This window comes from Bufo gargarizans, chromosome 2, assembly GCF_014858855.1.
Source record: "Bufo gargarizans isolate SCDJY-AF-19 chromosome 2, ASM1485885v1, whole genome shotgun sequence".
In the NCBI taxonomy this organism is placed as follows: domain Eukaryota; kingdom Metazoa; phylum Chordata; class Amphibia; order Anura; family Bufonidae; genus Bufo; species Bufo gargarizans.
Window position 1 is genome coordinate 342,795,728 of NC_058081.1, and position 11,367 is coordinate 342,807,094.

Consider the following 11,367-nt stretch of genomic DNA (forward strand, 5'->3'; position numbering starts at 1 on the left):
GTAGATTATTACTATGCTCCTTCATCTTCTTTCCCTTTCTCAAGCAATCTTTCTAGCTTTCCTTTCATGTTTCACCTAACAACGTGTATTTTTGGTTTTAGAATGGACCACAGTGAGTTATGAGAGGTTTGTCCCTTCAGTTATAAGGGTGCTATTTAGGATGATAAAAGCCAATCTGTCAAAGCTGTTGAATGTTTTTATTTATTTATTTATTTATTTATAAGTACTTATTTTATTTATGAGTATTTAACCTATATTGTAAACATGGAAAACTTAAAGGCTAGGGACACTTTTTGGGGGCATTTTTTATCATTGCATTTTACTAATTTTGTATTATTGAAATGTTCATAAATTTTTCATCTACAACTTTCACGTTTACTACATCTACAGACTATTGCTTTTTGCTTCACACTGAATCTGTCAGGAAGCTGCTCTAATAGATCAATCTGTAGTCCTTATGTCTGAACTCTTGACAGCTCATAAACACTCATTTAAGCCATATTCTTATCAGTTTGATAAGAATTTAGATCTAATAAGAGTTTATGAGCTGTCAGGAGTTCAGACATAAGGCGTTAAGATTGAGTTGTCAGAGCATCGCCTTAATGGATTTAGTGTGAGGTGGAGAGCAATACTCTTTAGATGTAATGAATGTAAAAGCTGTAGAGGAATAACTGTTACAATTTTTTTAATAAAGATCCATTGAAAACATAATTTTTAGCCCAAAATGTGTAAAATTCAATGATAAAAAAACCAACCAACTGAAAAACCAACTGAAAAAATGGTGTGGTGTTAAACAAGCAGTAAGTGCTCAAACCCATATGTAGTTGTGCATGTGTATACAGGGGAGCAAATCCTGCACTTGTAGCCCATTGCTAATGGCGATCCCCAGCAAAAATGCATACAGTGGAGGATGCCTGCAGCAGACCACAAGTACCACAATAGGCATCCTACACAAGATAGCAATTATGTGTTTGTGATAACCAATATAACAATATAATAACAATAGCAAAGACAGGTGTATTCTGCGGTCGTACTAAACCCTCATACGGACCTAACTCTCACCTACCTGTGCCATATGGGCAATACCAGGAGCCAGTGGGCAAATTACAGGAGCGTAAGGTCCGACTCATAGCCATTTCACCAGTTACCTCCAGCATGTAACCATGCTTGCAATGAGAGGAGGGAGGAGTCTGCAAGTCCCACTTATGCTCCTGTAATTTGCCCACTGGCCCCTGGTATTGCCCATATGGCACTCGTAGGTGAGTGTTAGGTCCCGAGCTACTTGAGAAACCTTGGCGCGGTGCTCAGGCTCAGACATGTCCTCCACAGTAGGATATGTTGGCTATTCTCTAAATTTGAACATCATTATGAGGGTTTAGTACGACCGTAGAGTGCACCTGTCTTTGCAAATGTTATTATATTGTTATATTGGTTATCACATCAACATAATTGCTATCTTGTGTAGGATGTCTATTGTGGTACTTGTGGTCCGGTGCAGGCATTTTCCACTGTATGCATTTTTGCTGGGGATTTCCATTAGCAACGGGCTACAAGTGCAGGATTTGCTCCCCTGTATATATATGCACAACTGCATATGGGTTTGAGCACTTCCTGCTTGTTTAACACCATGCCATTTTTTCTGTTGGTTTGTATATGAAGATTCTTGGAGGTGTATAAACTCCAATTTAAATGTGCCTGTTTTCCATCCACAGGCTACATTTAGGTGCACCTGCGAGGCCTGGGCCATATCAGCCAGTCTTGAGTGGGACTCGCAGACTCCTTCCTCCTCCCATTGCAAGCATGGCTACATGCTGGAGGTAACTGGTGAGTGAGCTATGAGTCGGACCTTACGCTCCTGTAATTTGCCCACTGGCTCCTGGTATTGCCCATATGGCACAGGTAGGTGAGAGTTAGGTCCCGAGCTACTTGAGAAACCTTGGCACGGTGCTCGGGCTCAGACATGTCCTCCACAGTAGGATATGTTGGCTAATCTCTCAATTTTAACATCAGTATGAGGGTTGAGTACGACCGCAGAGTGCAGCTGTCTTTGCAAATGTTAGGTGTCCATAGCCTTCAAAGGGGTTGTCCACTATTTTATAAGTGATGGCCTATCCTTAATATTTCTTTTATACTCCATTTATAATGCAATATATTATCAGCTCACCACTCGACTACTATACTCCTCAATGACCCAGAAGAACCTGAATAACAGGCTTCACAAGATCTAATGTTGTGGCGCTACATTAGCGAGGAGCAGAGAGTGTAGGAATTTTCTGGGCAACCATCGACCCAAGTACACCCCTGAGAACTAAGGCAGCCTACAGCAGTGTTGCTACTAGGAATAATTTGGAGTTGGACCATTGATCGGAGGGTTTCTGGGCAAACAACTCCCTAAGTGCACCCCTGAGACCTGCTATAATTTAGCCATGTATATTATATGTTCATGTGTCTGTAGATCCATTTGTATGTTTACAATGACCTGCTTATTCAATTTATGGTAGATGAAAGAAAACTGTAAAATATCTTATGCTTTTTGCATGGTTATAAAGATTGTAACTACAATTGAGCGCATTTTTCAAAAATTCGATTTGACCGGTTCGCCGAATTTTCCGAAACGATTCGATCCGAATTTATTTTCTGCGAATCGCATTAAAAAACAGCTTTTTCCTGGCTGCAGAGAGCCTGTATAGTGGTGTAGAACACTGTGCTTTGCAGTAACACGCATAAGGAGTCTGCTGTGGTAATGAAACAATACTGTGAGTTAGTATGACATGTAGATGACAGGCATCGCTCTTAGAATCACTTCAAACTTCACTTATTTGGGCAGTTATGGGGCCAAAACTTACCAAATGTGAACTCAGCATTACAGGTCAATGTTAGCGTCAAGAAGAAGTGCACTCCTTTTACACAGTCATCAGCTGATTCCGCATGGATGTCTATGGAACCTGTTCTATTAAACGCTTATACAAGTAGAGCCCCCCCCCCTGACAGAGTGGAGAGGGTGTTAGCAGTAAGTTTGTGTTGACTTCACTGATTATTTTGCCCTTCCTCTTATCCGTCAGAACAATAACCCCCAAAAAACAGATCCTGTTTGTTGAGCATCTGCCTTCACTCGGTCAGCATTTGGTCAGTAATCCATCAGTATTGCAAAGCCAAAAAAAACAGGAGTGGATCCAAAATAGAGATGCGTGTCTTCTGTGTTTTGTACCCACTCCTGCTTTTGGCTACCAAATCATAAGCCAATTCTGATGGGACCATACAGGCTTTACAGCTGCTACACAGACAGGATTCGTTGTGTGTCTAATTTTTCCTTCCTTCTGACAGATCAGAAAAAGGGTCAAATAAATGGTGATGTCATCCAGGTCAAAAAGGCAAAATAGTGGCCCAGTCATGGAGTGGGGAGGGTGGGAGAACAGCTTGACAAGTCCACAGAGTATCCCAATGACATAGTGGTGAGATGGAAGCAGCATGAGGAGACCACAGAGTGGCCCAGTGATATAGTGGTGAGGTGGAAGCAGCAGAATGAGGATGCCACAGAGTGGCACAATGACAGAGGGTGGAGGTGGTAGCAGCAGAATAAGGAGGCCACAGAGTGGCAAGGTTACATAGTGTGGAGGTGGCAGCAGCATGGGGAGACCACAGAGTGGCAAGGTGACATAGTGTGGAGATGGCGGCAGCAGCAGCAGCATGAGGAGACCACAGAGTGACTCAGTTACAGAGTGGGGAGGTGGGTGGCAATAACAGTATCCACTGATGATGGTGGGTGTAAGAAGGAGCACTTGGCATCAGATGTGTGGCATCAGGCCGGTGGCAGTATCAGAATAGTAGCTGAGGCAGGTAGCCAGAAGAAACCGGTCTCTTTTTTCAAGGTTTGGGTAAGGCAGCATGGATGATCTAATCTGATGCATCAGGCATTGGTGGGTGGAAATCCTGGATGATCCATGCCTGATTTATCTTGACAAAGGTCAGTCTCTCCACATTTTGGGTAGACAGACGAGTTCTCCTTGGGGTAACTATGGGCCCCACAGCACTAAACAACCGCTCTGATGCCACACTACTGGCTGGGAATGACAGCTTTTCCAGGGCAAACTCGGCCAGTTGCGGCCACAAATCCAGTTTGGCTGCCCAATAGTCCAGCGGATCTTCGATGACGGGTGGCAGGGTGCACTCCATGTATGCCACCACCTGCTGGTTCAGGTTCTGCTCTATGTCTATCTGCTGGTGAGAAAGCTGCTCATCAGAGACTCTAGACTCAGGCTGCTGCTGATGGAGCTGGTACTACACCTGCCACCTCCCCCCCAGCAGCCATGGCAGTGGAACATGAGCACAGAGGGTCCCCCCCCCCCTGGTCAGACCAGAGAGGATGGACGATGGTGCAGATTGGCAGCGGCCAACTGACTACACAGGATGTCTCTATAGTAGTTCAGTTTGTCTTCCCTCTCAGCTGGTGTAATAAAGGCCCCCATTTTGGACTGGTGGCGAGGGTCTAACATGGTGGAGAGCCAGTAGTCATACCTCTGGCAAATGGTGACAATTTGGCTGTCACTATGCAAGCAAGTGAGCATGCATCCTGCCATTTGCGCAAGTAACTCGGAGGGACTCCCTGCCTCCATCTCCACTGCACGGTGTGCCTGGGTCATTTGCCTCATCTTCCTCATCTCCTTCTTGCTTCTCTGGCTGCTCCTTCTCCTCCTCTCCTGTCACCTGTGTAGAAAAACCACCCATTTCTCTACACATTGCTTGTGCTCCAATGTCCTCCTCCTCCAGTTCAGCCCCCACAGGGCTCATGTGACCGTGAGATGTAGGCGCCACGTCTCCAGTCCCCTGACCAGCCAAATTTACCAGCATCTTTTCCAGGATATGAATCAGTGGAATGACGTTGTTCATCCTGTAGTCCAGGCAACTGACCAAAAAAGTGGCCTCCTCAATGGGCACGAGCAAACGGCAGGTGTCACGCTTGAGCTGCCACTGGCTAACATCGAAGTTACACAGGGAATTACCTCTGTCCGCTTGTTTTATCAAGAAATCGTTTATGGCCTTTCTCTGTTCGTATAGTCGCTCCAACATATGGAGGGCGGAATTCCAACTGGCGGTGTGCTTGGCGGTGTACGAGTGGCTAAAGTACATGCAAAGTTTCCTTGCCATTTTTAGGATGTCTTGCAGATGTGTAGAAGACTTCCGGAACCTCTTTCCAACCAGATTGAACACGTGCGCCATGCAGGGCGCATGGCTCAGCCCTCCTTGACGCAGAGCCAACACCATGTTTTTCCCGTTGTCGGTCACCATGGTTCCGATTTTGAGTTGTAGCGGAGAAAGCCAGGATTTGATTTCTTGATGAAGGATACGGAGCAGTTCTTCCCCTGTGTGACTCCGTTCGCCCAGGTAAACGAGGTGTAGAACAGCGTGACACTACAGTGCCCTGCACATGTGGTATGTTGGAGGAGCACTATGAATTGTCCCTGCAGTGGAGGGTGAGGACACAGTGGAGGATGAGGAGGCAGAGGCAGACATTGTCACAGGACCAACGGCGTGAGAACGTGGAGACGGAAGCGGCATCACCTTGCCAAGTTGCTGGTGTGGCTAGGCAGAAACCACATTTACCCAGTGGGCCGTAAAGGACATATATTGTCCTTGACCGTAGTTACAGCTACCGACCGATTTTCCCCAAAAAGGCTGTATCACAAACAAATTTCACCACTGAACGGCTAATCTACACAATTACTCAGTCCCTACAGAAGAGAGTCTACATTTAATGACCAATTTTCCCCAAAAAGGCTGTATCACAAAAAAAATTCACCACTGAATGACAATGTAAATTTACTGCAGAACGGCTAATAACACGTACTTATTTTTGCTATTAATGCAGCACAACAATTTCTCTATGACAATGTAAATTTACCGCAGAATGGCTAATAGCACCTATTTTTCCCAGCTGTATAACAATGTCAGTTCACTGCAGACCAGCTAATAAGACGTATTCTTTTTCTTATGAATACACCCAAAAAATTAATATAACAATCAAAATTCACAGCAGAACGGCTAATAGGATGTACGTATCTATCCTATTAATACACCCCGTAAATGGCTGTAGTCCAATGGAACTTCACCGCTGAACGGCAAATAATATATATTTTTTGCCTCTAATACACTACATGTCACAGGTAGAGTCACGGGAATCAAGATAGAGCGGAGGTGGACCCCCTGAGCTGCCACCCAGTCCCCTGTCCCTGTCTACTTGCACCACCCGCCATAGGTGACGGAGCGCAACTGGGCGACAGTCCCTAACCTACTAAGTGCAAGCAGAGAGAAAGAGACAGCAGGGAAGAGGACAGCCACTGAGAAGTAACAATAAGCGGACAAGAGGTAGGACAAAAACGGAAGGTGAGGCGGGTCAACTAGCCGAGGTCAGTCCAGGAGGTCACGTCAGAACAAGGGAAGAGGCAAAGACAAATCTGTAAACAAGCCGAGGTCAAAATCCGAGAGGTAGCGTCAAGGTACAGGGAGCAGGCAGAAGAGGTGTCAAGAGGCGGATTGAGGTTCAATTCCAGTGGTAGCTTAATAACAATAAAGTACACAGCCTATAGGACGAAAATCACAGGCAACCTGTAGCCAGCAGGCCACCTGTATTTATAGTGGGGAGTGAGGGTCATGTGACGTGGCCAGCGTCACATGAGCGACAGACAGACAAGTCGAGCACCGAGTGATCAGCTCGGCGCTCAAGGCAGACCTAGGAGCAGGGAGCCTCACAGCTAGCAAAGCCGCCCTGGGAACAAGGCCAAACACAGATCCTCGCTCCTGAAGCTAAGCAGCAGGTCTGCGGCTGATGGGAGACCGAGTGCGCCTTCGGCGCCCCGTTACAGTACCCCCCCTTTTACGAGGGGCCACCGGACCCAAGCATTGTGGACGAGGTTTCTCAGGGTGTTCCCGGTGAAATTTTGTAATTAACCTGGAAGCATGCATCCTAGACATAGGTATCCAGACCTTTCCAGTGGACCAGGTATTGAAAGGAATTTCTAATCTTTCTGACATCTATTATTTTAGAAATAATGAATTCCTCCTGACCCTCAACCTCCACAGGTGGAGGAGGTTTTTTAACCGGAACCACTGGTGACACATATTTCTTAAGTATGACTTATGAAACACATCATGTATACGGAGGGAGTCGGGTAGCTTAAGTCTAAAAGATACTGGGTTATTAAGCTCAATAATATTGTATGGCCCAATGAAACGCGGCGAGAATTTCTTAGAACATTGTTTCAAAGCCACACCTTATCGCAGAGAACAAAATTTACCCCCTTGGAACGTCTCTTATTGGCATGTTTACACTGGGTTTTCTGGGCCTTTTCCAGGTTCAATTGAACCTGTGCCCAGACTGTGCACAGCCTAGAGGTAAAAGAATCTGCCTGCGGGTTGAGTGAGGATACAGATGGATTAGAACTAAAGCGAGGATGTAAACCACTGTTACAAAAAAAAGGAGACACCCCTGTGGAAGAATTAACTTGATTTTTGATGGCGAATTCTGCCAACGGGAGGTATCTCACCCATAGGAGTTGATTATGCGATACATAGCACCTATAGAAAAAGCTCCACTGCCTGATTTAACCGTTCCGTCTGCCCATTGGTCTGTGGATGGAAAGCAGATGAAAAGGACAAAGAGATGTTGCATCTTCTACAAAAAGCCTTCCAAAAGCTAGAAACAAACTGAACGCCTCTATCAGAGACGATATTCTCAGGGACACCATGCAGACGTACCACATGTTCAATGAACAAGGATGCTAAGGTCTTTGCATCAGGGAGCTTACTTAAAGGAACAAAGTGCACCATCTTGCTAAAACGGTCAACCACTACCCACACCACTGACTTCCCCTCAGAGATGGGCAGATCAGAAATAAAATCCATGGAGATGTGAGACCATGGCTTACAGGGAATGGGTAGTGGTTGTAGTTCACCAGCGGGATGTGTTCTTTCGGTCTTAGACCGGGCACAAACATCGCAAGCTAAAACATAAGACCGTACATCTTTAGACAAAGTGGGCTACCAGAAAGACCTCACCAGCAATTCCTTAGTGGCAGCAATACCTGAATGACCACAGAGCACGGAGTCATGACATTCAGCCAATAATTGAACACGAAAGCATTCAGGAACAAACAACTTAACTGTCGGTGTTTGTGGAGGAGCAAGTTGCAAGTTGAGAGAACTTGCGAGAGAAGAAGGCGCATGGCCTTAAATTTGTGAGGTTAGAGAACCCCTGTGAAAGGACGGCCCCCACACCATCCTCTGAGGCATCAACCTCCACCACAAAAGGTTCCTCGGTATCGGGCTGAACCAAGACTGGAGCCATCTGAAAACAATTTTTAAGGGTATCAAAGGCCCGAAAGGCCTCCAACGACCAGTTAACCAGATCAGAACCTTTTTTAATTAAGTCAGTAAGGGGCTTGGTAATAACAGAAAAATTCTTTATGAATATATGGTAAAAAATGGCGAATCCTAAAAAGCGTTGGAGTGCCTTGAAGGAGGATGGTCTTACCCAGTCTTGGATAGCCTGAACCTTACTGGGATCCATTTAAAATGAATGAGGAGTAAGAATATAGCCGAGATAAGGAATCTCTTGAACTCCAAACACACATTTCTCTAATTTAACGGACAGATGATTCTCCCTGAGGCTTTTAAGAACCAATCTGATGTGAGACACATGAGAATCCCAGTCAGGTGAAAAGACAAGAATATCATTGAGATAAACAATCATCTCCTGCCCTGAACTTCTTTTGAGAAAAATATAAGTTTTCAAGTCTTTCCTAGCACTTTCCCTAGCGCCTGCTGATGTCTCTCCTTGCAAGTCCAAAATGGCTGAGGCTATTTATAGGGCTGTGACATCACAGGACTGGCTGGCTGCTGATTGGCTGCATGCATGGCATTGTGGGTGATCCCTCGTTCCCAGAGTTCCTTGCTCCATGTCCTAAAATGTGCAGCATCCATTTTAGGAAAAAATATGATTCGTTAAAACGAAGCGTGAGGAAATTCGGATTTGGTGCAAATTGAATAATTCCTAAAATTCGGATCGAATTCCACTTCGTCAGCTTCGATACGCTCATCTCTAAATGTAACCCTGCCTCCGTCGTGTAGATTATTTTGTCGTTTCCAGGAGTACAATACTGAGGGACACATTATATTTGTCATTCATTATTTTGTCTCTACAACAATTAATTGCGAGCTTCTCCTTGATAGAAAATGATGGAAATGCATAAAGGAAGTATAGCAGCACAATTGTGACAATGAACGCTGGACATTCCTCTACATATTAGAGTATTTATAGATTCCATATTTAATCAATGTAACTGGTAACTGTCATGCGCTCAGGAAACGTGTCGTTGCCATGGAGATTCTGCCATTCCATATAACCTTATAATCAGTGGATTTAGCAAACATTTCAACTCGATGTACTAATACATTACCAATGATATGGGGTGGAAGTTATAAGTGATGTACCGGAATTTACAGCAGACCACCCTCTTCTTGCTCAGCAAATTATGGAGTATTGCTCTCTTTTTATAGCAGTTATGAGGGCAAGTTTCATTTGCTTACTGTCCTTGTAGTGTGCTAGAAAGGCTTCATCATTCCTATGATCATTGCATTCATCACTTGTCAATTAGTGTCTCCACTACAAGCAGAATATGTATTTTCCACTCTTTATTCTTCCATACATGAAAAATAAGCTCGATGATGATGACAATCAGTACATCCCTAAAGATCCTATTTACCACGCACCATTTATTTTCTACTGTAGTGTTGCTTATATAGTACTGGATATACACAAATGTAAAAAATATATACACATGATAAAAGAGATTGATCATGGAGATCACTCATGGAACTTTTTGCAACCACGTTCTGATTGGCTCTGTGTATACACTAGCTACTTATAAGGCACTGTTTGGATTTTCTGTTTTAAAGGGAACCTGTCAGGAACTTCATGCTGCCCAAACCACAGGAAGCCTGATATCCCAACAGGCTACCTGGTTATAAACAGCTGTGTCATATCGGAGAAAACATATGGGGTCATTTATCAAACTGGTGAGAAGTAGACCTGGCTTAGTTGCCCATAGCAGCCAATCAGATTCCACCTTTCATTTTTGACAGTTACTTTGGAAAATGAAAGGAGGAATCTGATTTGTTGCCATGGGCAACTAAGCCAGGTCTACTTTAGACCAGTTTGATAAATGACCCTAATGGTTTGAAAAGGAGTCAGAACAGGGAGAAGAGGCAGCACTCTGCCGACTTCTTCGCACTTGGCTCAGCATGATTAACAGGTCCCTCTCTTTATGGGGGTAGACCTGTCGAACCCGGGCAGAAGTTGGAAGGGACCCACCCCCTTAAGTCTCCTCTCCCCATCCTGGCCTGTTGATGCAGCATTTCAGAGTAGGATCCTGTATTCTGGCAGCAGGAAGTTCCTTTAAGTGCCAAAAAATCCCAGCACTTTAATTAGGAAAACACTGAAAGTATTAGGAAAGTGTTTGCTATTTTTTTTCTAATCCCATGGTTTATAGTAAGTTAGAAATATTAAAAAGGGACAGCAGATGGGTGAGGTTGTGTGTACGCCATCAGTTAAATAGCGTTTTAATCAGTACCAGCAAACATGAGGCGGCAGTAGCATATCACTGGAATGATGGCTGATTTACTCCCTGCGGCTTCCAAGTTTTCTGTTAGTTGTCATGGTGACCGAGCCTCAAGAACTACATGACAAATATGGGGGGGGGGGGGGGCAGAGGTTTTTATGGGACAAAGGTCCTCCTGCTGTCGGAATTCAACCGCTTAAAATAAAACATTGTGACTGCATTGTTTTAGCTCAGGTAATCATTTCTGCTATACCTGTAGGTTCAAAACACTTGAATTATCACTTTGTTTCACAAATGAATACATTTATAAAGCTCCGGATGCTGCTGTAATTCATGCTTTTGGTATCATGGCAGTTATAATTTAGGCTATTTTGTGCATTTACTTCTTTTACATGAATTGTATGTAGTTGTCATGGTTATGTTCCGCTGCTTAGATAAACTAAGCTATTGACTCTCCTTTGTTCTGTAATAGTTAACCTCTCCCCTGCCGCCGCTCCTTCTCTCCTCCCTCCATGGATCAGCAATTTTAGCCTGGTGTAGGGTTAATGGCGCCTTTCATTTAATCAGTGGGGTTCATGCCACCCAGCTAATTTTCTCCACGTACTTATACACTTGAACACCTTTCCCGAAATAATTGTTCTGCCTTGGATTGTGAGTGGTGCTAAGAATAAAATGCAAGTACTAATTCCCTGATGCATTTATTTCCTACAAGACAACAAAATACCCTGCATTACTAAAAATACCCAAATAATGT